This window comes from Panulirus ornatus, chromosome 12 (genome assembly GCF_036320965.1).
Source record: "Panulirus ornatus isolate Po-2019 chromosome 12, ASM3632096v1, whole genome shotgun sequence".
Taxonomy (NCBI): domain Eukaryota; kingdom Metazoa; phylum Arthropoda; class Malacostraca; order Decapoda; family Palinuridae; genus Panulirus; species Panulirus ornatus.
In genome coordinates, this window is record NC_092235.1 from 39,285,675 (window position 1) to 39,310,085 (window position 24,411).

The following is a 24,411-nucleotide window of genomic DNA, read 5'->3' on the forward strand; positions in this document are numbered from 1 at the left end:
CACTCCTATTTCTACTAAACCAAAGATAATAATCAATGATTTACGTCTAACAATCTCCTGCTTTGTTAATCTACAACTTTTGATGCAGCCCATTTTCCTGCTAGATTCTTATCTGTTGTATATATATATATATATATATATATATATATATATATATATATATATATATACATATATATATATATATATATATATATATATATATATATATATATATATATAATTTATTCAGTTATTCATCTATTTATCTATTTTGCTTTGTCGATATCTCCCGCGTTAGCGAGGTAGCGCAAGGAAACAGACGAAAGAATGGTCCAACACACCCACATACACATGTACATACATACACGCCCACACACACAAATATACATACCTATACATCTTAACGTATACATATATATACACACACAGACATATACATATATAATGTACATAATTCATACTGTCTGCCTTTATTCATTCCCATCGCCATATATATATATATATATATATATATATATATATATATATATATATATATATATATATATATATATTCTATTGACGAACTTCACAATACATTAATCCTAGGCGGAAGAGCAGGCACACATTCCACAATCCTTCGCCTCCCACGACCACAAACGTCACCCTGACTTACCTCACACACTGCCCTTTATTTGTTACCAGCATGGTTATCAGTGGTCTGGCTACCTTATCTCTATTGTACCAAGTGCACGCTATGAAACAGTTAAAACAAAGAACACAAACAAAACACAGGCTGCGTGGTTTCTGCTGGTTGGACGACACATGATACTGGGCACCTTGCACTTCGTTCACCATTACTAGCACGCACTACCTGAGACCCACACTCGCCACCTTGACAATACTCATCGTTCAAGCTTACTTTCCTCCGTCACTAAAGATTCGTTTCTGCTCAGCTTACGTTTTACAACACATAGGGTGGCTGGTATAGTCAACTTGAATTCCCTGCGGGCCGTTGTGTGTGGTGTAACGGGAGGACGTAACAAACTGTGGGGGTCACCCACCGAGCTCAGCATCCCAGCGAACACACCTCCCTCAGGCGACCAGGCCTGCCAACCCATCCGCGACCCACAATTAACATTGCCCGTGACCGAAGTCTTCCCAGAATAAAGTAGAAAATACTGCATCATGAATAGACTAATATGTATATATATATATATATATATATATATATATATATATATATATATATATATATATATATATATATATATATATATATATATATATATATATATATATATATATATATATATATATATATATATATATATGTATATATATATATATATATATATATATATATATATATATATATATATATATATATATATATATATATATATATTGATCACACAAATCCATGATGATAGTTTTCAACTTCTGCACTACGTGACATCGATGCGAGTGGTCTAGCGTTTCCTGATAACCATAAGGAAAGTGAAGCACAATAATCTTGTAATAATCACAAGAAAGTACACTTGAGATAATATTTCATTTTCCTCGTGGTTATACATATATATATATATATATATATATATATATATATATATATATATATATATATATATATATATATATATATATATATATATGCTAAACTTAAACTTGTTTCCTTGCTTATGAATCATGCAATCTAAAAATGGTAACATACCATTATTTTCATTTTCTACAGTAAATTTGATGGAAGGTACTTAATTATTAAATAAGGGGAGAAATATTTGTAAGTTTTCATTTGTTGGCCAAACACAAAAAACATCATCTACATACCTAAACCAGATTGCATTAGAAGGTAAGATATCCTTTAGTAATTTTGTTTTCAAAAATTCCATATAAAGATTACTTAGTACGGGTGAAAGAGGGATACCCATCGCCATACCAAATTTCTTAGCATAATGATTCCCATTGAATTGAAATACACAGTCTTTTATACACAATTTTATCAGTTCCATGAAAACAGACTTTGAAAGAGGTAAATGAATATCATCCAAGACATCAAATAAATATTCTAAAAGGTCATCAAGTGGAACTTTAGCGAAAAGTGAGGTGACATCAAAGCTAACTAGTTTGAAATCAAAATTAACATTGATATTCTTTAGCTTGTTGACTAAATCTACATTGTTTATGATATTGAAATTTGATACCTTACCCACTAAAGGGCTTGATAAAGAAACTGACCATTTGGACAATTCATATGTGATGGAGCCTACTGAACTCACTATAGGTCTTGCTGGAAGATTCTGTTTGTGTGTTTTGATAAGTCCATACATATATGGCAATGAAATTGACAAAGATGACAAACTTTTGATAAGAGAACCATTACCTTTCAACAACGCCTTCATTTCATTATTGAAATGGAGATTATTATGCTCAAAAATTTGTTATGGCAATGGGTAACCCTCTTTCACCTGTACTAAGTAATCTTTATATGGAATTTTTGAAACAAAATTACAAAGGATATCTTACCTTCTTATGCAATTTGGTTTACGTATGTAGATGATGTTCTTTGTGTTTGGCCAACAAATGAAAATTTACAAATATTTTTCCCCTTACTTAACAATTTAGTACCTTCCATCAGATTCACTATAGAAAATGAAAATAATGTTATGTTACCATTTTTAGATTGCATGATTCATAGGAGAGGAAACAAATTTAAGTTTAGCATATACAGAAAACCCACCAATATATGCTCATTTATCCATTAGTACTAATATATATATATATATATATATATATATATATATATATATATATATATATATATATATATATATATATTTCTTTTTTTTTTTTTTGCTTTGTCGCTGTCTCCCGCGTTTGCGAGGTAGCGCAAGGAAAAAGACGAAAGAAATGGCCCAACCTACCCCCATACACATGTATATACATACGTCCACACACGCAAATATACATACCTACACAGCTTTCCATGGTTTACCCCAGACGCTTCACATGCCCTGATTCAATCCACTGACAGCACGTCAACCCCGGTATACCACATCGATCCAATTCACTCTATTCCTTGCCCTCCTTTCACCCTCCTGCATGTTCAGGCCCCGATCACACAAAATCTTTTTCACTCCATCTTTCCACCTCCAATTTGGTCTCCCACTTCTCCTCGTTCCCTCCACCTCCGACACATATATCCACTTGGTCTATCTTTCCTCACTCATTCTCTCCATGTGCCCAAAACATTTCAAAACACCCTCTTCTGCTCTCTCAATCACGCTCTTTTTATTTCCACACATCTCTCTTACCCTTACGTTACTTACTCGATCAAACCACCTCACACCACACATTGTCCTCAAACATCTCATTTCCAGCACATTCATCCTCCTGCGCACAACTCTATCCATACCCCACGCCTCGCAACCATACAACACTGTTGGAACCACTATTCCTTCAAACATACCCATTTTTGCTTTCCGAGATAATGTTCTCGACTTCCACACATTCTTCAAGGCTCCCAGAATTTTCGCCCCCTCCCCCACCCTCCCCCACTTCCGCTTCCATGGTTCCATCCTTTGCCAGATCCACTCCCAGATATCTAAAACACTTTATTTCCTCCAGTTTTTCTCCATTCAAACTTACCTCCCAATTGACTTGACCCCCAACCCTACTGTATCTAATAACCTTGCTCTTATTCACATTTACTCTTAACTTTCTTCTTTCACACACTTTACCAAACTCAGTCACCAGCTTCTGCAGTTTCTCACATGAATCAGCCACCAGCGCTGTATCATCAGCGAACAACAACTGACTCACTTCCCAAGCTCTCTCATCCCCAAAAGACTTCATACTTGCCCCTCTTTCCAAAACTCTTGCATTCACCTCCCTAACAACCCCATCCATAAACAAATTAAACAACCATGGAGACATCACACACCCCTGCCGCAAACCAACATTCACTGAGAACCAATCACTTTCCTCTCTTCCTACACGTACACATGCCTTACATCCTCGATAAAAACGTATTAAAAAAGTATAAAAAAGTATTTCTCACATACATTCTTCAAAGCAAACACCTGATCCACACATCCTCTACCACTTCTGAAACCACACTGCTCTTCCCCAATCTGATGCTCTGTACATGACTTCACCCTCTCAATCAATACCCTCCCATATAATTTACCAGGAATACTCAACAAACTTATACCTCTGCAATTTGAGCACTCACTCTTATCCCCTTAGCCTTTGTACAATGGCACTATGCACGCATTCCGCCAATCCTCAGGCACCTCACCATGAGTCATACATACATTAAATAACCTTACCAACCAGTCAATAATACAGTCACCCCCTTTTTTAATAGATTCCACTGCATTTCCATCCAAACCTGCTGCCTTGCCGGCTTTCATCTTCCGCAAAGCTATTACTACCTCTTCTCTGTTTACCAAATCATTTTCCCTAACCCTCTCACTTTGCACACCACCTCGACCAAAACACCCTATATCTGCCACTCTATCATCAAACACATTCAACAAACCTTCAAAATACTCACTCCATCTCCTTCTCACATCACCACTACTTGTTATCACCTCCCCATTTGCGCCCTTCACTGAAGTTCCCATTTGCTCCCTTGTCTTACGCACTTTATTTACCTCCTTCCAGAACATCTTTTTATTCTCCCTAAAATTTAATGATACTCTCTCACCCCAACTCCCATTTGCCCTCTTTTCACCTCTTGCACCTTTCTCTTGACCTCCTGTCTCTTTCTTTTATACATCTCCCACTCAATTGCATTTTTTCCCTGCAAAAATCGTCCAAAGGCCTCTCTCTTCTCTTTCACTAATAATCTTACTTCTTCATCCCACCACTCACCACCCTTTCTGATCAACCCACCTCCCACTCTTCTCATGCCACAAGCATCTTTTGCGCAATCCATCACTGATTCCCTAAATACATCCCATTCCTCCCCCACTCCCCTTACTTCCATTGTTCTCACCTTTTTCCATTCTGTACTCAGTCTCTCCTGGTACTTCCTCACACAAGTCTCCTTCCCAAGCTCACTTACTTTCACCACCCTCCTCACCCCAACATTCACTCTTCTTTTCTGAAAACCCATACAAATCTTCACCTTAGCCTCCACAAGATAATGATCAGACATCCCTCCAGTTGCACCTCTCAGCACATTAACATCCAAAAGTCTCTCTTTCGCGCGCCTGTCAATTAACACGTAATCCAATAACGCTCTCTGGCCATCTCTCCTACTTACATACGTATACTTATGTACATCTCGCTTTTTAAACCAGGTATTCCCAATCACCAGTCCTTTTTCAGCACATAAATCTACAAGCTCTTCCCCATTTCCATTTACAACATTGAACACCCCATGTATACCAATTATTCCCTCAACTGCCACATTACTCACCTTTGCATTCAAATCACCCATCACTATAACCCGGTCTCGTGCATCAAAACCACTAACACACTCATTCAGCTGCTCCCAAAACACTTGCCTCTCATGATCTTTCTTCTCATGCCCAGGTGCATATGCACCAATAATCACCCATCTCTCTCCATCAACTTTCAGTTTTACCCATATTAATCGAGAATTTACTTTCTTACATTCTATCACATACTCCCACAACTCCTGTTTCAGGAGTCGTGCTACTCCTTCCCTTGCTCTTGTCCTCTCACTAACCCCTGACTTTACTCCCAAGACATTCCCAAACCACTCTTCCCCTTTACCCTTGAGCTTCGTTTCACTCAGAGCCAATACATCCAGGTTTCTTTCCTCAAACATACTACCTATCTCTCCTTTTTTCACATCTTGGTTACATCCACACACATTTAGACACCCCAGTCTAAATACATATATATATATATATATATATATATATATATATATATATATATATATATATATATATATATATATATATATATATATATATGAGAACATTGCCTCGAAAAGCAAAAATGAATATATTTGGAGGAACAGTGGATCCATTAATATTAAATGGTTGCGAAGGTTGTGCGGAGGAAGGTGGATGTGTTGGAAATGAGATGTTTGAGGACAATATGTGGTGTGAGGTAGTTTAATAGAGTAAGTAATGAAAGGGTAAGAGAAATGTGTGGTAATGAAAAGGGTGTGGTTGAGAGAGCAGAAAAGGGTGTATTGAAATGCTTTGGTCACATGGAGAGAATAGGTGAGGAAAGACTGACAAATAGGATATATGTGTCAGAGGTGGAGGGAACGAGATGTGGGAGACCGAATTGGAGGTGGAAGGATGGAGTGAAAAAGATTTTGAATGATCGGGGCCTGAACATGCTGGATGGTGAAAGGCGTGCAAGAAATAGAGAGAAGTGGAACGAATGTGGCCTTTGTCTCTTCCTAGTGCTACTTCGCGCACATGCGGGGGGAGGGGGATGTCATTTAATTTGTGGCGGGGTGGCGACAGGTTTGAATGAAGGCAGCAAGTATGAATTATGTACATGTGTATATACGTATATGTCCATGTATGTATATATATGTATACGCTGAAATGTATAAATATGTATATGTGCGTGCGTGGACGTGTATGTATATACATGTGTATGTGGGTGGGGTGGGCCATTCTTTCGTCTGTTTCCTTTCGCTACCTCGCTGACGCGAGAGACAGCGACAGAGTATGATAAAAATGAATAGATATAGAATAAATGAATATTCATATATATATAAATATTAGGGAAAATATTAGGTTAGGGAAAATGATTTGGTAAATATAGAGGAGGTAGTGGGAGGTTTACGGAAGATGAAAGCCGGTAACTCATTAGCTTTGGATGGTATTGCAGTGGAATTTATTAAAAAAGGGGGTGACTCTGTTGTTCACTGGTTGGGAAGGTTATTTAATGTATGTATGATTCATGGTGAGGTGCCTGAGGATTGGCGGAATGCTTGCATAGTGCCATTGTACAAAGGCAAAGGGGACAAGAGTGATTGCTCAAATTACAGAGGTATAAGTTTGTTGAGTATTCCTGGTAAGTTGTATGGGAGGGTATTGATTGAGAGGGTGAAGGCATGTACAGAGCATCAGATTGGGGAAGAGCAGTGTGGTTTCAGAAGTGGTAGAGAATGTCTGGATCAGGTGTTTGCTTTGAAGAATGTATGTGAAAAATACTTAGAAAAGCGAATAGATTTGTATGTAGCATTTATGGATCTGGAGAAGGCATATGATAGAGTTGATAGAGATGCTCTGTGGAAGGTATTAAGAATATATGGTGTGGGAGGCAAGTTGTTAGAAGCAGTGAAAAGTTTTTATCGAGGATGTAAGGCATGTGTACGTGTAGGAAGAGAGGAAAGTGATTGGTTCTCAGTGAATGTAGGTTTACGGCAAGGGTGTGTGATGTCTCCATGGTTGTTTAATTTGTTTATGGATGGGGTTGTTAGGGAGGTGAATGCAAGAGTTTTGGAAAGATGGGCAAGTATGCAGTATGTTGTGGATGAGAGAGCTTGGGAAGTGAGTCAGTTGTTGTTCGCTGATGATACAGCGCTGGTGGCTGATTCATGTGAGAAACTGCAGAAGCTGGTGGCTGAGTTTGGTAAAGTGTGTGAAAGAAGAAAGTTAAGAGTAAATGCGAATAATAGCAAGGTTATTACTTACAATAGGGTTGAGGGTCAAGTCAATTGGGAGGTAAGTTTGAATGGAGAAAAACTGAAGGAAGTAAAGTGTTTTAGATATCTGGGAGTGGATCTGGTAGCGGATGGTGCCATGGAAGCGGAAGGGAATCATAGGGTGGGGGAGGGGGCGAAAATTCTGGGAGCCTTGAAGAATGTTTGGAAATCGAGAACATTATCTCGGAAAGCAAATATGGGTATGTTTGAAGGAATAGTGGTTCCAACAATGTTGTATGGTTGCGAAGCGTGGGCTATGGATAGAGTTGTGCCCAGGAGGGTGGATATGCTGGAAATGAGATGTTTGGGGAGAATATGTGGAGTGAGGTGGTTTGATCGAGTAAGTAATGTAAGGGTAAGAGAGATGTGTGGAAATAAAAAGAGTGCGGTTGAGAGAGCAGAAGAGGGTGTTTTGAAATGGTTTGGTCACATGGAGAGAATGAGTGACAAAAGATTGACAAAGAGGATATATGTGTCAAAGGTGGAGGGAACGAGAAGTGGGAGACCAAATTGGAGGTGGAAAGATAGAGTGAAAAAGATCTTGAGTGATCGGGGCCTAAACATGCAGGGTGAAATACGTGCAAGGAATAGAGTGAATTGGAGCGATGTGGTATACCGTGGTCGACGTGATGTCAATGGATTGAACCAGTGCATGTGAAGCGTCTGGGGTAAACCAAGCAGAGTTCTGTGGGGCCTGGATGTGGAAAGGGAGCTGAGGTTTCGGTGCATTATTACAAGAAACCTAGAATGCAAGAGTTTTGGAAAGAGGGGCAAGTATGAAGTCTGTTGGGGATGAGAGAGCTTGGGAAGTGAGTCAGTTGTTGTTCGCTGATGATACAGCGCTGGTAGCTGATTCATGTGAGAAACTGCAGAAGCTGGTGACTGAGTTTGGTAAAGTGTGTGAAAGAAGAAAGTTAAGAGTAAATGTGAATAAGAAAAAGGTAATTAGGTACAGTAGGGTTGAGGGTCAAGTCAATTGGGAGGTAAGTTTGAATGGAGAAAAACTGGAGGAAGTAATGTGTTTTAGATATCTGGGAGTGGATCTGGCAAAGGATGGAACCATGGAAGCGGAAGTGGATCATAGGGTGGGGTAGGAGGCGAAAATCCTGGGAGCCTTGAAGAATATGTGGAAGTCGAGAACATTATCTCGGAAAGCAAAAATGGGTATGTTTGAAGGAATAGTGATTCCAACAATGTTGTATGGTTGCGAGGTGTGGGCTACGGATAGAGTTGTGCGCAGGAGGATGGATGTGTTGGAAATGAGATGTTTGAGGACAATGTGTGGTGTGAGGTGGTTTGATCGAGTAAGTAACGTAAGGGTAAGAGAGATGTGTGGAAATAAAAAGAGCGTGGTTGAGAGAGCAGAAGAGGGTGTTTTGAAATGGTTTGGGCACATGGAGAGAATGAGTGAGGAAAGATTGACCAAGAGGATATATGTGTCCGAGGTGGAGGGAACGAGGAGAAGTGGGAGACCAAATTGGAGGTGGAAAGAAGGAGTGAAAAAGATTTTGAGTGATCGGGGCCTGAACATGCAGGAGGGTGAAAGGAGGGCAAGGAATAGAGTGAATTGGATCGATGTGGTATACCGGGGTTGACGTGCTGTCAGTAGATTGAATCAGGGCATGTGAAGCGTCTGGGGTAAACCATAGAAAGCTGTGTAGGTATGTATATTTGCGTGTGTGGACGTATGTATATACATGTGTATGGGGGTGGGTTGGGCCATTTCTTTCGTCTGTTTCCTTGCACTACCTCGCAAACGTGGGAGACAGCGACAAAGCAAAAAAAAAAATATATATACATATATATATATATATATATATATATATATATATATATATATATATATATATATATATATATATATATAAATAATGCTTTTTCGATGTCTTTCGCGTTATCGGGGTAACGCAAGAAAACAGACGAAAGATTAGCCCAACCTACCCATATACACATGTATATACATGCACATCCGCACACACACACATATAAATACCAATACATTTCAACATATATATATATATATATATATATATATATATATATATATATATATATATTATTTTTTTATTTTATTTTGCTTTGGCGCTTTCTCCCGCGTTTGCTAGTTAGCGCAAGGAAACAGACGAAAGAAATAGCCCAACCCACCTCCATAGACATGTATATACATACACGTCCACACACGCAAATATACATACCTATACATCTCAATGCACACATATATATACGCATACATATATGCTCATGCACACAATTCACATTGTCTGCCTTTATTCAATCCCATCGCCACCTCGCCACACATGGAATACCATCCCCCTCCCCCTCATGTGTGCGGGGTAGCGTTAGGAAAAGACAACAAAGGCCTCATATCGTTCACACTCAGTCTCTAGCTGTCATGCAATAATGCCCGAAACCACAGCTCCCTCTCCACATCCAGGCCCCACACAGCTTTCCATGGTTTACCCCAGACGCTTCACATGCCCTGATTCAATCCACTGACAGCACGTCAACCCCGGTATACCACATCGATCCAATTCACTCTATTCCTTGCCCGCCTTTCACCCTCTTGCATGTTCAAGCCCCGATCACTCAAAATCTTTTTCACTCCATCTTTCCACCTCCAATTTGGTCTCCCACTTCTCGTTCCCTTCACCTCCGACACATATATCCTCGTGGTCAATCTTTCCTCACTCATTCTCTCCATGTGCACAAACCATTTCAAAACACCCTCTTCTGATCTCTCAACCACGCTCTTTTTATTTCCACACATCTCTCTTACCCTTACATTACTTACTCGATCAAACCACCTCACAGCACACATTGTCCTCAAACATCTCATTTCCAGCACATCCATCCTCCTGAGCACAGCTCTATCTATAGCCCACGCCTCGCAACCATACAACATTGTTGGAACCACTATTCCTTCAAACATACCCATTTTTGCTTTCCGAGATAATGTTCTCGACTTCCACACATTCTTCAAGGCTCCCAGAATTTTCGCCCCCTCCCCCACCCTATGATCCACTTCCGCTTCCATGGTTCCATCCGCTGACAGATCCACTCCCAGATATCTAAAACACTTTACTTCCTCCAGTTTTTCTCCATTCAAACTTACCTCCCAATTGACTTGACCCTCAACCCTACTGTGCCTAATAACCTTGCTCTTATTCACATTTACTCTTAACTTTCTTCTTTCACAGACTTTACCAAACTCAGCCACCAGCTTCTGCAGTTTCTCACATGAATCAGCCACCAGCGCTGTATCATCAGCGAACAACAACTGACTCACTTCCCAAGCTCTCTCATCCCCAACAGACTTCATACTTGCCCCTCTTTCCAAAACTCTTGCATTCACCTCCCTAACAACCCCATCCATAAACAAATTAAACAACCATAGAGACGTCACACACCCCTGCCGCAAACCTACATTCACTGCGAACCAATCACTTTCCTCTCTTCCTACACGTACACATGCCTTACATCCTCGATAAAAACTTTTCACTGCTTCTAACAACTTGCCTCCCACACCATATATTCTTAATACCTTCCACAGAGCATCTCTATCAACCCTATCATTTGCCTTCTCCAGATCCATAAATGCTACATACAAATCCATTTGTTTTTTTAAGTATTTCTCACATACATTCTTCAAAGCAAACACCTGATCCACACATCCTCTACCACTTCTGAAACCACACTGCTCTTCCCCAATCTGATGCTCTGTACATGCCTTCACCCTCTCAATCAATACCCTCCCATATAATTTACCAGGAATACTCAACAAACTTATACCTCTGTAATTTGAGCACTCACTCTTATCCCCTTTGCCTTTGTACAATGGCACTATGCACGCATTCCGCCAATCCTCAGGCACCTCACCATGAGTCATACATACATTAAATAACCTTACCAACCAGTCAATAATACAGTCACCCCCTTTTTTAATAAATTCCACTGCAATACCATCCAAACCTGCTGCCTTGCCGGCTTTCATCTTCCGCAAAGCTTTTACTACATCTTCTCTGTTTACCAAATTATTTTCCCTAACCCTCTCACTTTGCACACCACCTCGACCAAAACACCCTATATCTGCCACTCGATCATCAAACACATTCAACAAACCTTCAAAATACTCACTCCATCTCCTTCTCACATCACCACTACTTGTTATCACCTCCCCATTTGCGCCCTTCACTGAAGTTCCAATTTGCTCCCTTGTCTTACGCACTTTATTTACCTCCTTCCAGAACATCTTTTTATTCTCCCTAAAATTTAATGATACTCTCTCACCCCAACTCTCATTTGCCCTCTTTTTCACCTCTTGCACCTTTCTCTTGACCTCCTGTCTCTTTCTTTTATACATCTCCCACTAAATTGCATTTTTTCCCTGCAAAAATCGTCCAAATGCCTCTCTCTTCTCTTTCACTAATAATCTTACTTCTTCATCACACCACTCACTACCCTTTCTAATCAACCCACCTCCCATATATTTATATATATATATATATATATATATATATATATATATATATATATATATATATATATATATATATATATATATATATATATATATATGTATATATATATATATATATATATATATATATATATATATATATATATATATATATATATATATATATATATATATATATATATATATATATATATATATATACATATATATATATATATATATATATATATATATATATATATATATATATATATATATATATATATATATATATACACAGACATATACATACATACTTTATTCGTTCTCGTCGCCACCCCACCACACATGAAATGACAACCCCCTCCTGCCCGCACAGGCTCGAGGTAGCGCTAGGAAAAGACAACAAAGGCCACATTCGTTCAAAACCAGCCTCTAGCTGTCATGTATAATGCATCGAAACCACAGCTCCCTTTCCACATCCAGGCCCCACAAAACTTTCCATGATTTACCCCAGACGCTTCACATACCCTTGTTCAATCCAATGATAGCAGTTCGGCCGCGGTATACCACATCGTTCCAAATCACTCTATTCCTTGCACAGCTTTCACCCTCCTGCATGTTCAGGCCTCAATCTCTCAAAATCTTTCTCGCTCTATCTTTCCACCTCCAATTTGGTCTCCCACTTCTCCTCGTTCCCTCCACCACGGACACTTATATCCTCTTGTAAATCTTTCCTCACTTATTCTCTCTATATGACCAAACCATGTCAATACACCCTCTTCTGCTCTTTCAGACACCCTCTTTTTATTACCACACATCTCTCTTACCCTTCTATTACTTACTCAAACAACCTCATTGCACATATTGTCCTCAAACATCTCATTTCCAACATATCGACCCTCCTCCGTACAACTCTATCTATAGCCCAAGAATCGGAACAATATAACATCGTTGGAACCACTAATCCTTCAAATATACCCACCCTTGCCTTCCTAGATAATGTTCTCGCCTTCCACACATTTTTCAATGCTCCCAGAACTTTCGCCCCCTTCCCCACTCTGTGACACTTCCACATCAATGGTTTCATCCGCTGCCAAATCCACTCCCAGATACCTAAAATACTTCACTTCCTCTAGTTTTTCTCCATCCAACTTACTTCCCGATAAACTTATCCCTCAACCCTACTGTACCTAAAAACCTTGCTCTTATTTACATTTACTCTCAGCTTTCTTCTTTCACGCACTTTACCAAACTCAGTCACCAGCTTCTGCCGTTTCTCAGGCGAATCATCCACCAGCGATGTATCATCAGCGAACAACTGACTTATTTCCCAAGCTCTCTCATCCACAACAGACTGCATACTTGCCCCTCTCTCCAAAACTCTTGCATTCACGTCCCTAACAACCCTATCCATAAATAAATTAAACATACATGGAGACATCACGCACCCATACCGCAAACCGACATTCAGTGAGAACCAATCACTTTCTTTTCTTCCTACTCGAACATATACCTTACATCCTCGATTAAAACTTTTCACTGCGTCCAGCAACTTAACCTCCACACCATAGACTCTTAATACTTTCCACAGAGCATCTCTATCAACTCTATGACATGCATTCTCCAGATCCATAAATGCTATATACATATCCATTTGTTTTTCTAAGTATTTCTCACATACATTCTTCAAAGCAAATACCTGATCCACACATCCTCTACCACTTCTGAAACCACACTGATCTTCCCCAGTCTGACGCTCTGTACATGCCTTCACCCTTTCAGTTTATACCCTCCCAGATAATTTCCCAGGAATACTCAAAAACTTATACCTCTGTAATTTAAGCAATAACCTTTATCCCCTTTGCCTGTGTACAATGGCACTATCCATGCATTCCGCCAATCCTCAGGCACTTCACCATGAGCAATACATACATTGAATATCCTTACCAACAGTCAACAACAAAGTCACCCCCTCTTTTTATAAATTTCACTGCAATTCCATCCAAATCCGCCGCCTTACCGGCTTTCATCTTCCGCAAAGCTTTCACTACCTCTTCTCTGTTTACCAAATCATTCTCCCTGACCCTCTCACTTCGCACACTACCTCGACCAAAACACCCTATATCTGCCACTCTATCATCAAACACATTCAACAAACCTTCAAAATACTCTCTCCACCTCCGCCTCACATCACCGCTACTTGTTATTACCCCCCCATTAGCCCCCTTCACCTATGTTCCCATTTTGTTCTCTTGTCTAACGCACTTAATTTACTTCCTTCAAAAACATCTTTTTATTCTCCCTAAAATTCAATGATACTCTCACACCCCAGCTCTCATTTCCCGTCCTTTTCCACCTCTTGCACCTTTCTCATGACCTCCTACCTCTTTCTTTTATAAATCTCCCAGCCATTTTCATTACTTCCTTAAAAGAAATCGTCCAAACGCCTCTCTCTTCTCTTTCACTAACAATCTTACTTCTTCATCCCACCACTCACTACCTTTTTTATCTGCTCACCTCCCAAGCTTTCCTAAATACATCCCATTCCTCCCCATTCACCTTATGTCCTTTGTTCTCATCTTTTTCATTCTGCAATCAGTCTCTCCGGGTACTTCTTCACTCAAGTCCCCTTCCCTAGCTCACTTACTCTCACCACTCTCTTCAAACCAACATTCTCGCTTCTTTTCTGAAAACCTATACAAATCTTCACCTTCGCCTCCACAAGATAATGAACAGAACTTTCGCCCCCTCCCCCACTCTATAATTCACTTCCGCTTCCATGGTTCCATCCGCTGCCAAATCCACTCCAAGATATCTAAAGCACTTCACTTCCTCCAGTTTTTCTCCATTCAAACTTACCTCCCAATTGGCTCTTCCCTCAATCCTGCTGTACCTAACAACCTTGCTCTTATTCACATTTACTCTCAGATCTCTTCTTTCACACACCTTACCAAACTCAGTCACCAGCTTCTGCCGTTTCTCACATGAATCAGCCACCAGCGCTGTATCATTAGCGAACAAACTGACTCACTTCCAAAGCTCTCTCATCCACAACAGACTGCATACTTGCCCCTCTCTCCGAGACTCTTGCATTCACCTCCCTAACAACCCTATCCATAAAAAATTAAACAACCATGGAGACATCACACACCTCTGCCGCAAACCTACATTCACTGAGAACCAATCACTTTCCTCTCTTCTTACACGTACACATGCCTTACATCCTCGGTAAAATCTTTTCACTGCTTCTAACAATTTGCCTCCCACACCATATAATCATAATACCTTCCACAGAGCATCTCTATCAACTCTATCATATGTCTTCTCCAGATCCATAAATGCTACATACAAATCCATTTGCTTTTCTAAGTATTTCTTACAGACATTCTTCAAAGCAAACACCTGATCCACACATCCCCTACCACTTCTGAAACCACACTGCTCTTCCCCAATCTGATTCTCTGTACATACCTTCACCCTCTCAATCAATACCCTCCCATATAATTTCCCAGGAATACTCGACAAACTTATACCTCTGTAATTTGAGCACTCACTCTTATCCCCTTTGCCTTTTTTCAATGGCACTATGCACGCATTCCGCCAATCCTCAGGCACCTCACCATAAATCATACATACATTAAATAACCTTACCAACCAGTCAACAATATAGGTCACCCCCTTTTTTAATAAATGCTACAGCAATACCATCCAAACCTGCTGCCTTGCCGGCTTTCATCTTCCGCACAACTTTTACTACCTCTTCTATGTTTACCAAATCATTTTCCCTAACCCTCTCACTTTGCACACTACTTCGACCAAAACACCGTATATCTGCCACTCTATCATCAAGCACATTCAATAAACCATCAAAATACTCACTCCATCTCCTTCTCACATCACCACTACTTGTTATCACCTCCCCATTAGCCCCCTTCACTGACGTTCCGATTTGTTCCCTTGTCTTATGCACTTTATTTACCTCCTTACAAAACATCTTTTTTTTCTCTCTAAAATTCAATGATACTCTCTCACCCCAACTCTCATTTGCCCTCTTTTTCACCTCTTGCACCTTTCTCTTGACCTCCTGCCTCTTTCTTTTATACATCTCCCACTCATTTGCATTATTTTCCTACAAAAATCGTCCAAATGCCTCTCTCTTCTCTTTCACTAATAATCTTACTTCTCCATCCCACCACTCACTACCCTTTCTAATCTGCCCACCTCCCACGCTTCTCATGCCACAAGCATCTTTTGCGCAAGCCATCATTGCTTCCCTAAATACATCCCACTCCTCCCCCACTCCCCTTGCGTCCTTTGTTTTCACCTTTTTCTATTCTGTATTCAGTCTCTCCTGGTACTTCCTCACACAAGTTTTATTCCCAAGCTCACTTACTCTCACCACTCTCTTCACCCCAACATTCTCTCTTCTTTTCTGAAAACAACTACAAATCTTCACCTTTGCCTCCACAAGATAATTATCATACATCCCTCCAGTTGCACCTCTCAGCACGTTAACATCCAAAAGTCTCTCTTTCGCGCGCCTATCAATTAACACGTAATCCAATAACTCTCTCTGACCATCTCTCCTACTTACATACGTATACTTATGTATATCTCTCTTTTTAAACCAGGTATTCCCAATCACCAGTCCTTTTTCAGCACATAAATCTACAAGCTCTTCACCATTTCCATTTACATCACTGAACACCCCATGCATACAATTTATTTCCTCAACTGCCACATTACTCACCTTTGCATTCAAATCACCAGTCACTATAACCCAGTCTTGTGCATCAAAACCACTAACACACTCATTCAGCTGCTCCCAAAACACTTGCCTCTCATGATCTTTCTTCTCATACCCAGGTGCATATGCACCAATAATCACCCATCTCTCTCCATCAACTTTCAGTTTTACCCATATCAATCTAGAGTTTTCTTTGTTACACTCTATCACATACTCCTACCGCTCCTGTTTCAGGAGTATTGCTACTCCTTCCCTTGCTCTTGTCCTCTCACTAACTCCTGACTTACTCCCAAGACATTCCCAAACCACTCTTCCCCTTAATCCCTGAGCTTCTTTTCACTCAGAGCCAAAACAACCAGGTTTCTTTCCTCAAACATACTACCTATCTCTCCTTTTTCTCATCTTGGTTACATCCACACACGTTTAGACACCCCAGTCTGAGCCTTCGAGGAGGATGAGCACTTCCCGCATGACTCCTTCTTCTGTTTCCCATTTTAGGAGGTTAAAATACAAGGAGGGGAGGGTTTCTAGCCCCTCGCTCCCACCCCCTTTAGTCGCCTTCTACGACAAGTGAGGAATGCGTGGGAAGTATTCTTCCTCCCCTATCCCCCCAGGGATATATATATATATATATATATATATATATATATATATATATATATATATATATATATATATATATATATATATATATATATATATATATATATATATATATATATATATTTTTTTTTTTTTTTTTTTTCATACTATTCGCCATTTCCCGCGTTAGCGAGGTAGCATGAAGAACAGAGGACTGAGCCTTTGAGGGAATATCCTCACTTGGCCCCCTCCTCTGTTCCTCTTTTGGAAAATTAAAAAAAAAAAGAACGAGAGGGGAGGATTTGCAGCCTCCCGCTCCCTCCACTTTTAGTCACCTTCTACGACACGCAGGGAATACATGGGAAGTATTCTTTCTCCCCTATCCCCAGGGATAATATATATATATATATATATATATATATATATATATATATATATATATATATATATATATATATATATATATATATATATATATATAATTCCCTGGGGATAGGGGAGAAAGAATACTTCCCACGTATTCCCTGCGTGTCGTAGAAGGCGACTAAAAGGGGAGGGAGCGGGGGGCTGGAAATCCTCCCCTCTCATTATTTTTTTTTCATTTTTCCAAAAGAAGGAACAGAGAAGGGGGCCAGGTGAGGATATTCCCTCAAAGGCCCAGTTCTCTGTTCTTAACGCTACCTCGCTAACGCGGGAAATGGCGAATAGTTTGAAAGAAAAGATATATATATATATATATATATATATATATATATATATATATATGGGTATATTTGAAGGAATAGTGGTTCCAACAATGTTGTATGGTTGCGAGGCGTGGGCTATGGATAGAGTTGTGCGCAGGAGGGTGGATGTGCTGGAAATGAGATGTTTGAGGACAATGTGTGGTGTGAGGTGGTTTGATCGAGTAAGTAATGTAAGGGTAAGAGAGATGTGTGGAAATAAAAAGACCGTGGTTGAGAGATCAGAAGAGGGTGTTTTGAAATGGTTTGGGCACATGGAGAGAATGAGTGAGGAAAGACTGACCAAGAGGATATATGTGTCGGAGGTGGAGGGAACGAGGAGAAGTGGGATACCAAATTGGAGGTGGAAAGATGGAGTGAAAAAGATTTTGAGTGATCGAGGCCTGAACATGCAGGAGGGTGAAAGGAGGGCAAGGAATAGAGTGAATTGGATCGATGTGGTATACCGGGGTAGACGTGCTGTCAGTGGATTGAATCAGGGCATGTGAAGCGCCTGGGGTAAACCATGGAAAGTAGTGTGGGGCCTGGATGTGGAACGAGTGTGAACTGAGTGTGAACGAATGGGGCCTTTGTTGTCTTTTCCTAGAGCTACCTCGCACGCATGAGGGGGGAGGGGGATGGTATTCCATGTGTGGCAAGGTGGCGATGGGAATGAATAAAGACAGACATTGTGAATTGTGTTCATGGGTATATATGTATGTGTCTGTGTGTGTATATATATATGTGTACATTGAGATGTATAGGTATGTATATTTGCGTGTGTGGACGTGTATGTATATACATGTGTATGGGGGTGGGTTGGGCCATTTCTTTCGTCTGTTTCCTTGCGCTACCTCGCAAACGCGGGAGACAGCGACAAAGCAAAAAAAAAAAAATCATATATATATATATATATATATATATATATATATATATATATATATATATATATATATATATATGGAGGGAGGGAGACGCCCCAGGGCCATCAGGAGGAGTGGCCTTCATGCTCAAGCACCCACGAACTACAGGATTACTTGATGAACTTATTGATTGCCTTGAAGAGGGTTCAAAGCTTCAAAATCATTCATAGAGATGTCAAGCCTGCCAATTTTCTGTACAATAGAAAGCAGAGAAGGAACTACCTTGGCCCGCCAGTGATGCTACTACGTTTGTGAATCGGAAACCATTGCAACACAAACCTCGCCAGGTGGTAGAGTTTCCCGCAGTGTATCGAGACAGACTTCCCCAGAACTTTTTTTTAAAGGGGAAGTAAATGTTTATAGTTGTGTTACTGGAGTGATAGTTTCCATACATGGTGTTTTGACAAGAAAATAGTGAAATTTGAGAAAAATGTAGCTTACACATTGAAGCTTATTGATACAGTGGTTAAATTGAGGAGAACTGCTATTGACGTTTGTGTAAATAAATTATACATTTCCTTTTTCCATAGCCAGAGGTTGAACCATTATGTGACATTCATTTTTTCATTCATTTCAAGCTAGAAGTTTCAGTTTTCTAAATTGTTTCTTACATTTTTCATATGTGTATATATGTATGTGTGTGTGTGTGTGTGTGTGTGTGTATATGTGCGTATGTATGTGTATGTGTGTGTATGTGTATATGTATATATATATGTATATTATCCCTGGGGATAGGGGTAAAAGAATACTTCCCACGTATTCCTCGCGTGTCGTAGAAAGCGACTAGAGGGGACGGGAGCGGGGGGCCAGAAATCCTCCCCTCCTTGTATCAACTTTCTAAAGTGGGAAACAGAAGGAGTCACGCGGGGATAGCTCATCCTCCTCGAAGGCTCAGAGTGGGGTGCCTAAATGTGTGTGGATGTAACCAAGATGTGAAAAAAGGAGAGATAGGTAGTATGTTTGAGGAAAGGAACCTGGATGTTTTGGCTCTGAGTGAAACGAAGCTCAAGGGTAAAGGGGAAGAGTGGTTTGGGAATGTCTGGGGAGTAAAGTCAGGGGTTAGTGAGAGGACAAGAGCAAGGGAAGGAGTAGCAATACTCCTGAAACAGGAGTTGTGGGAGTATGTGATAGAATGTAAGAAAGTAAATTCTCTATTAATATGGGTAAAACTGAAAGTTGATGGAGAGAGATGGGTGATTATTGGTGCATATGCACCTGGGCATGAGAAGAAAGATCATGAGAGGCAAGTGTTTTGGGAGCAGCTGAATGAGTGTTTTAGTGGTTTTGATGCACGAGACCGGGTTATAGTGATGGGTGATTTGAATGCAAAGGTGAGTAATGTGGCAGTTGAGGGAATAATTGGTATACATGGGGTGTTCAGTGTTGTAAATGGAAATGGTGAAGAGCTTGTAGATTTATGTGCTGAAAAAGGACTGATGATTGGGAATACCTGGTTTAAAAAGCGAGATATACAAAAGTATACGTATGTAAGTAGGAAAAATGGCCAGAGAGCGTTATTGGATTACGTGTTAATTGACAGGCGTGCGAAAGAGAGACTTTTGGATGTTAGTGTGCTGAGAGGTGCAACTGGAGGGATGTCTGATCATTATCTTGTGGAGGCTAAGGTGAAGATTTGTATGGGTTTTCAGAAAAGAAGAGTGAATGTTGGGGTGAAGAGGGTGGTGAGAGTAAGTGAGCTTGGGAAGGAGACTTGTGTGAGGAAGTACCAGGAGAGACTGAGTACAGAATGGAAAAAGGTGAGAACAATGGAAGTAAGGGGAGTGGGGGAGGAATGGGATGTATTTAGGGAATCAGTGATGGATTGCGCAAAAGATGCTTGTGGCATGAGAAGAGTGGGACGTGGGTTGATTAGAAAGGGTAGTGAGTGGTGGGATGAAGAAGTAAGAGTATTAGTGAAAGAGAAGAGAGAGGCATTTGGACGATTTTTGCAGGGAATAAATGCAATTGAGTGGGAGATGTATAAAAGAAAGAGACAGGAGGTCAAGAGAAAGGTGCAAGAGGTGAAAAAAAGGGCAAATGAGAGTTGGGGTGAGAGAGTATCATTAAATTTTAGGGAGAATAAAAAGATGTTCTGGAAGGAGGTAAATAAAGTGCGTAAGACAAGGGAGCAAATGGGAACTTCAGTGAAGGGCGCAAATGGGGAGGTGATAACAAGTAGTGGTGATGTGAGAAGGAGATGGAGTGAGTATTTTGAAGGTTTGTTGAAAGTGTTTGATGATAGAGTGGCAGATATAGGGTGTTTTGGTCGAGGTGGTGTGCAAAGTGAGAGGGTTAGGGAAAATGATTTGGTAAACAGAGAAGAGGTAGTGAAAGCTTTGCGGAAGATGAAAGCCGGCAAAGCAGCAGGTTTGGAAGGTATTGCAGTGGAATTTATTAAAAAAGGGGGTGACTGTATTGTTGACTGGTTGGTAAGGTTATTTAATGTATGTATGACTCATGGTGAGGTGCCTGAGGATTGGCGGAATGCGTGCATAGTGCCATTGTACAAAGGCAAAGGGGATAAGAGTGAGTGCTCAAATTACAGAGGTATAAGTTTGTTGAGTATTCCTGGTAAATTATATGGGAGGGTATTGATTGAGAGGGTGAAGGCATGTACAGAGAATCAGATTGGGGAAGAGCAGTGTGGTTTCAGAAGTGGTAGAGGATGTGTGGATCAGGTGTTTGCTTTGAAGAATGTATGTGAGAAATACTTAGAAAAGCAAATGGATTTGTATCTAGCATTTATGGATCTGGAGAAGGCATATGATAGAGTTGATAGAGATGCTCTGTGGAAGGTATTAAGAATATATGGTGTGGGAGGAAAGTTGTTAGAAGAAGTGAAAAGTTTCTATCGAGGATGTAAGGCATGTGTACGTGTAGTAAGAGAGGAAAGTGTTTGATTCTCAGTGAATGTAGGTTTGCGGCAGGGGTGTGTGATGTCTCCATGGTTGTTTAATTTGTTTATGGATGGGGTTGTTAGGGAGGTAAATGCAAGAGTTTTGGAAAGAGGGGCAAGTATGAAGTCTGTTGGGGATGAGAGAACTTGGGAAGTGAGTCAGTTGTTGTTCGCTGATGATACAGCGCTGGTGGCTGATTCATGTGAGAAACTGCAGAAGTTGGTGACTGAGTTTGGTAAAGTGTGTGGAAGAAGAAAGTTAAGAGTAAATGTGAATAAGAGCAAGGTTATTAGGTACAGTAGGGTTGAGGGTCAAGTCAATTGGGAGGTGAGTTTGAATGGAGAAAAACTGGAGGAAGTGAAGTGTTTCAGATATCTGGGAGTGGATCTGGCAGCGGATGGAACCATGGAATCGGAAGTGGATCATAGGGTGGGGGAGGGGGCGAAAATTCTGGGGCCTTGAAGAATGTGTGGAAGTCGAGAACATTATCTCGGAAAGCAAAAATGGGTATGTTTGAAGGAATAGTGGTTCCAGCAATGTTGTATGGTTGCGAGGCGTGGGCTATGGATAGAGTTGTGCGCAGGAGGATGGATGTGCTGGAAATGAGATGTTTGAGGACAATTTGTGGTGTGAGGTGGTTTGATCGTGTAAGTAACGTAAGGGTAAGAGAGATGTGTGGAAATAAAAAGAGCGTGGTTGAGAGAGCAGAAGAGGGTGTTTTGAAATGGTTTGGTCGCATGGAGAGAATGAGTGAGGAAAGATTGACCAAGAGGATATATGTGTCGGAGGTGGAGGGAACGAGGGGAAGAGGGAGACCAAATTGGAGGTGGAAAGATGGAGTGAAAAAGATTTTGTGTGATCGGGGCCTGAACATGCAGGAGGGTGAAAGGAGGGCAAAGAATAGAGTGAATTGGAGGGATGTGGTATACCGGGATTGACGTGCTGTCAGTGGATTGAATCAAGGCATGTGCATGGGGGTGGGTTGGGCCATTTCTTTCGTCTGTTTCCTTGCGCTACCTCGCAAACGCGGGGGACAGCGACAAAGCAAAAGAAAAAAAAAATATATATATATATATACGTATATATATATATATATATATATATATATATATATATATATATATATATATATATATATATATATATCAATTTATATATATATATATATATATATATATATTTGTCGTTTCTTATTATACTTTGTTGCTCCCTCCCGCGTTAGTGAGGTAGCGCAAGGAAACAGATTTCCCATGTTGCTTAAATCCTTTAATGTAAATGTTGCCTTCAGCAACAATGATACTATAAAGAATATCTTAATCATGAATTTAGCAGAAAACAGAAAATTTTCCTGGGTGCATCAATAAAGTGCCATGTAGAAAATGTGATAAGTTTTATATTGGGGAGATTGGTAAAGATCTTTCTGTCAAACTTAAGCAACATATGAATAGTATAAGAACGCGACAAGAATCAAATGCCTTGTTTAATCATGTTAAACACTATGATCATTTTATTGACTAGAGTAATGCCATCTCAAATATATCTCTAACTCCAACGCCACGCGAAATATTGAATCTTCTGTTATTGAATACACAAAGAATTATAATCTTAATAATGTTGATGGTCTATACAAATTGCATAACTTTATTGTTGATAGAATTTATAAACAATTCACCTTTTTTTCCACAATATAAGTTTATAATACGCTTGTTGTCTGTCTTGGAGAATCGTATGTTTACCAAATGGCGTCCTAGCTACGTCTCTTCGTTGTATATCAACTGATTGTTATATTTCTCTCTTGTGTCTCCCCTGATGTAGTGATTATTACACGAAGGCGCACTTGGGGAATTATCGTGTTTCATTTCCCCGCGAACTCATAGGAATATACCTGATCACGCGGAATATACCTGATCCCTTCCAAAATATACATATATATGTAGAGAAACCCTCCCCTCCTTGTATTTTAACTTTCTGAAAGGGGAAACAGAAGAAGGAGTCACGCGGGGAGTGCTCATCCTCCTCGAAGGCTCAGACTGGAGTGTCTAAATGTGTGTGGATGTAACCAAGATGAGAAAAAAGGAGAGATAGGTAGTATCTTTGAGGAATAGAACCTGGATGTTTTGGCTCTGAGTGAAACGAAGCTCAAGGATAAAGGGGAAGAGTGGTTTGGGAATGTCTTAGGAGTAAAGTCAGGGGTTAGTGAGCGGACAAGAGCAAGGGAAGGAGTAGCACTACTCCTGAAACAGGAGTAGTGGGAGTATGTGATAGAGTGTAACAAAGAAAACACTAGATTGATATGGGTAAAACTGAAGGTTGATGAAGAGAGATGGGTGATTATTGGTGCATATGCACCTGGGTATGAGAAGAAAGATCATGAGAGGCAAGTGTTTTAGGAGCAGCTGAATGAGTGTGTTAGTGGTTTTGATGCACGAGACCGGGATGTAGTGATTGGTGATTTGAATGCAAAGG

General features: G+C 40.2%; 1 protein-coding gene across 3 annotated transcripts in view; it reads right to left on the reverse strand.

The window, feature by feature from the left end:
• LOC139752022 (transmembrane protein 98-like) overlaps positions 1-1,062 on the reverse strand; it is a 26,473-nt gene extending 25,411 nt beyond the window's left edge. Inside the window, exon 1 of one of the 3 annotated variants that reach the window (XM_071667802.1) lies at positions 923-1,062. The gene's annotated coding sequence lies outside the window, so the exon portion shown is untranslated. Of the gene's footprint in view, positions 1-637; positions 824-883 lie in introns of those variants that run through there. The other 2 variants (XM_071667803.1, XM_071667804.1) reach the window with 2 other exon arrangements.
• Between the last annotated feature and the right edge of the window lie 23,349 nt (positions 1,063-24,411).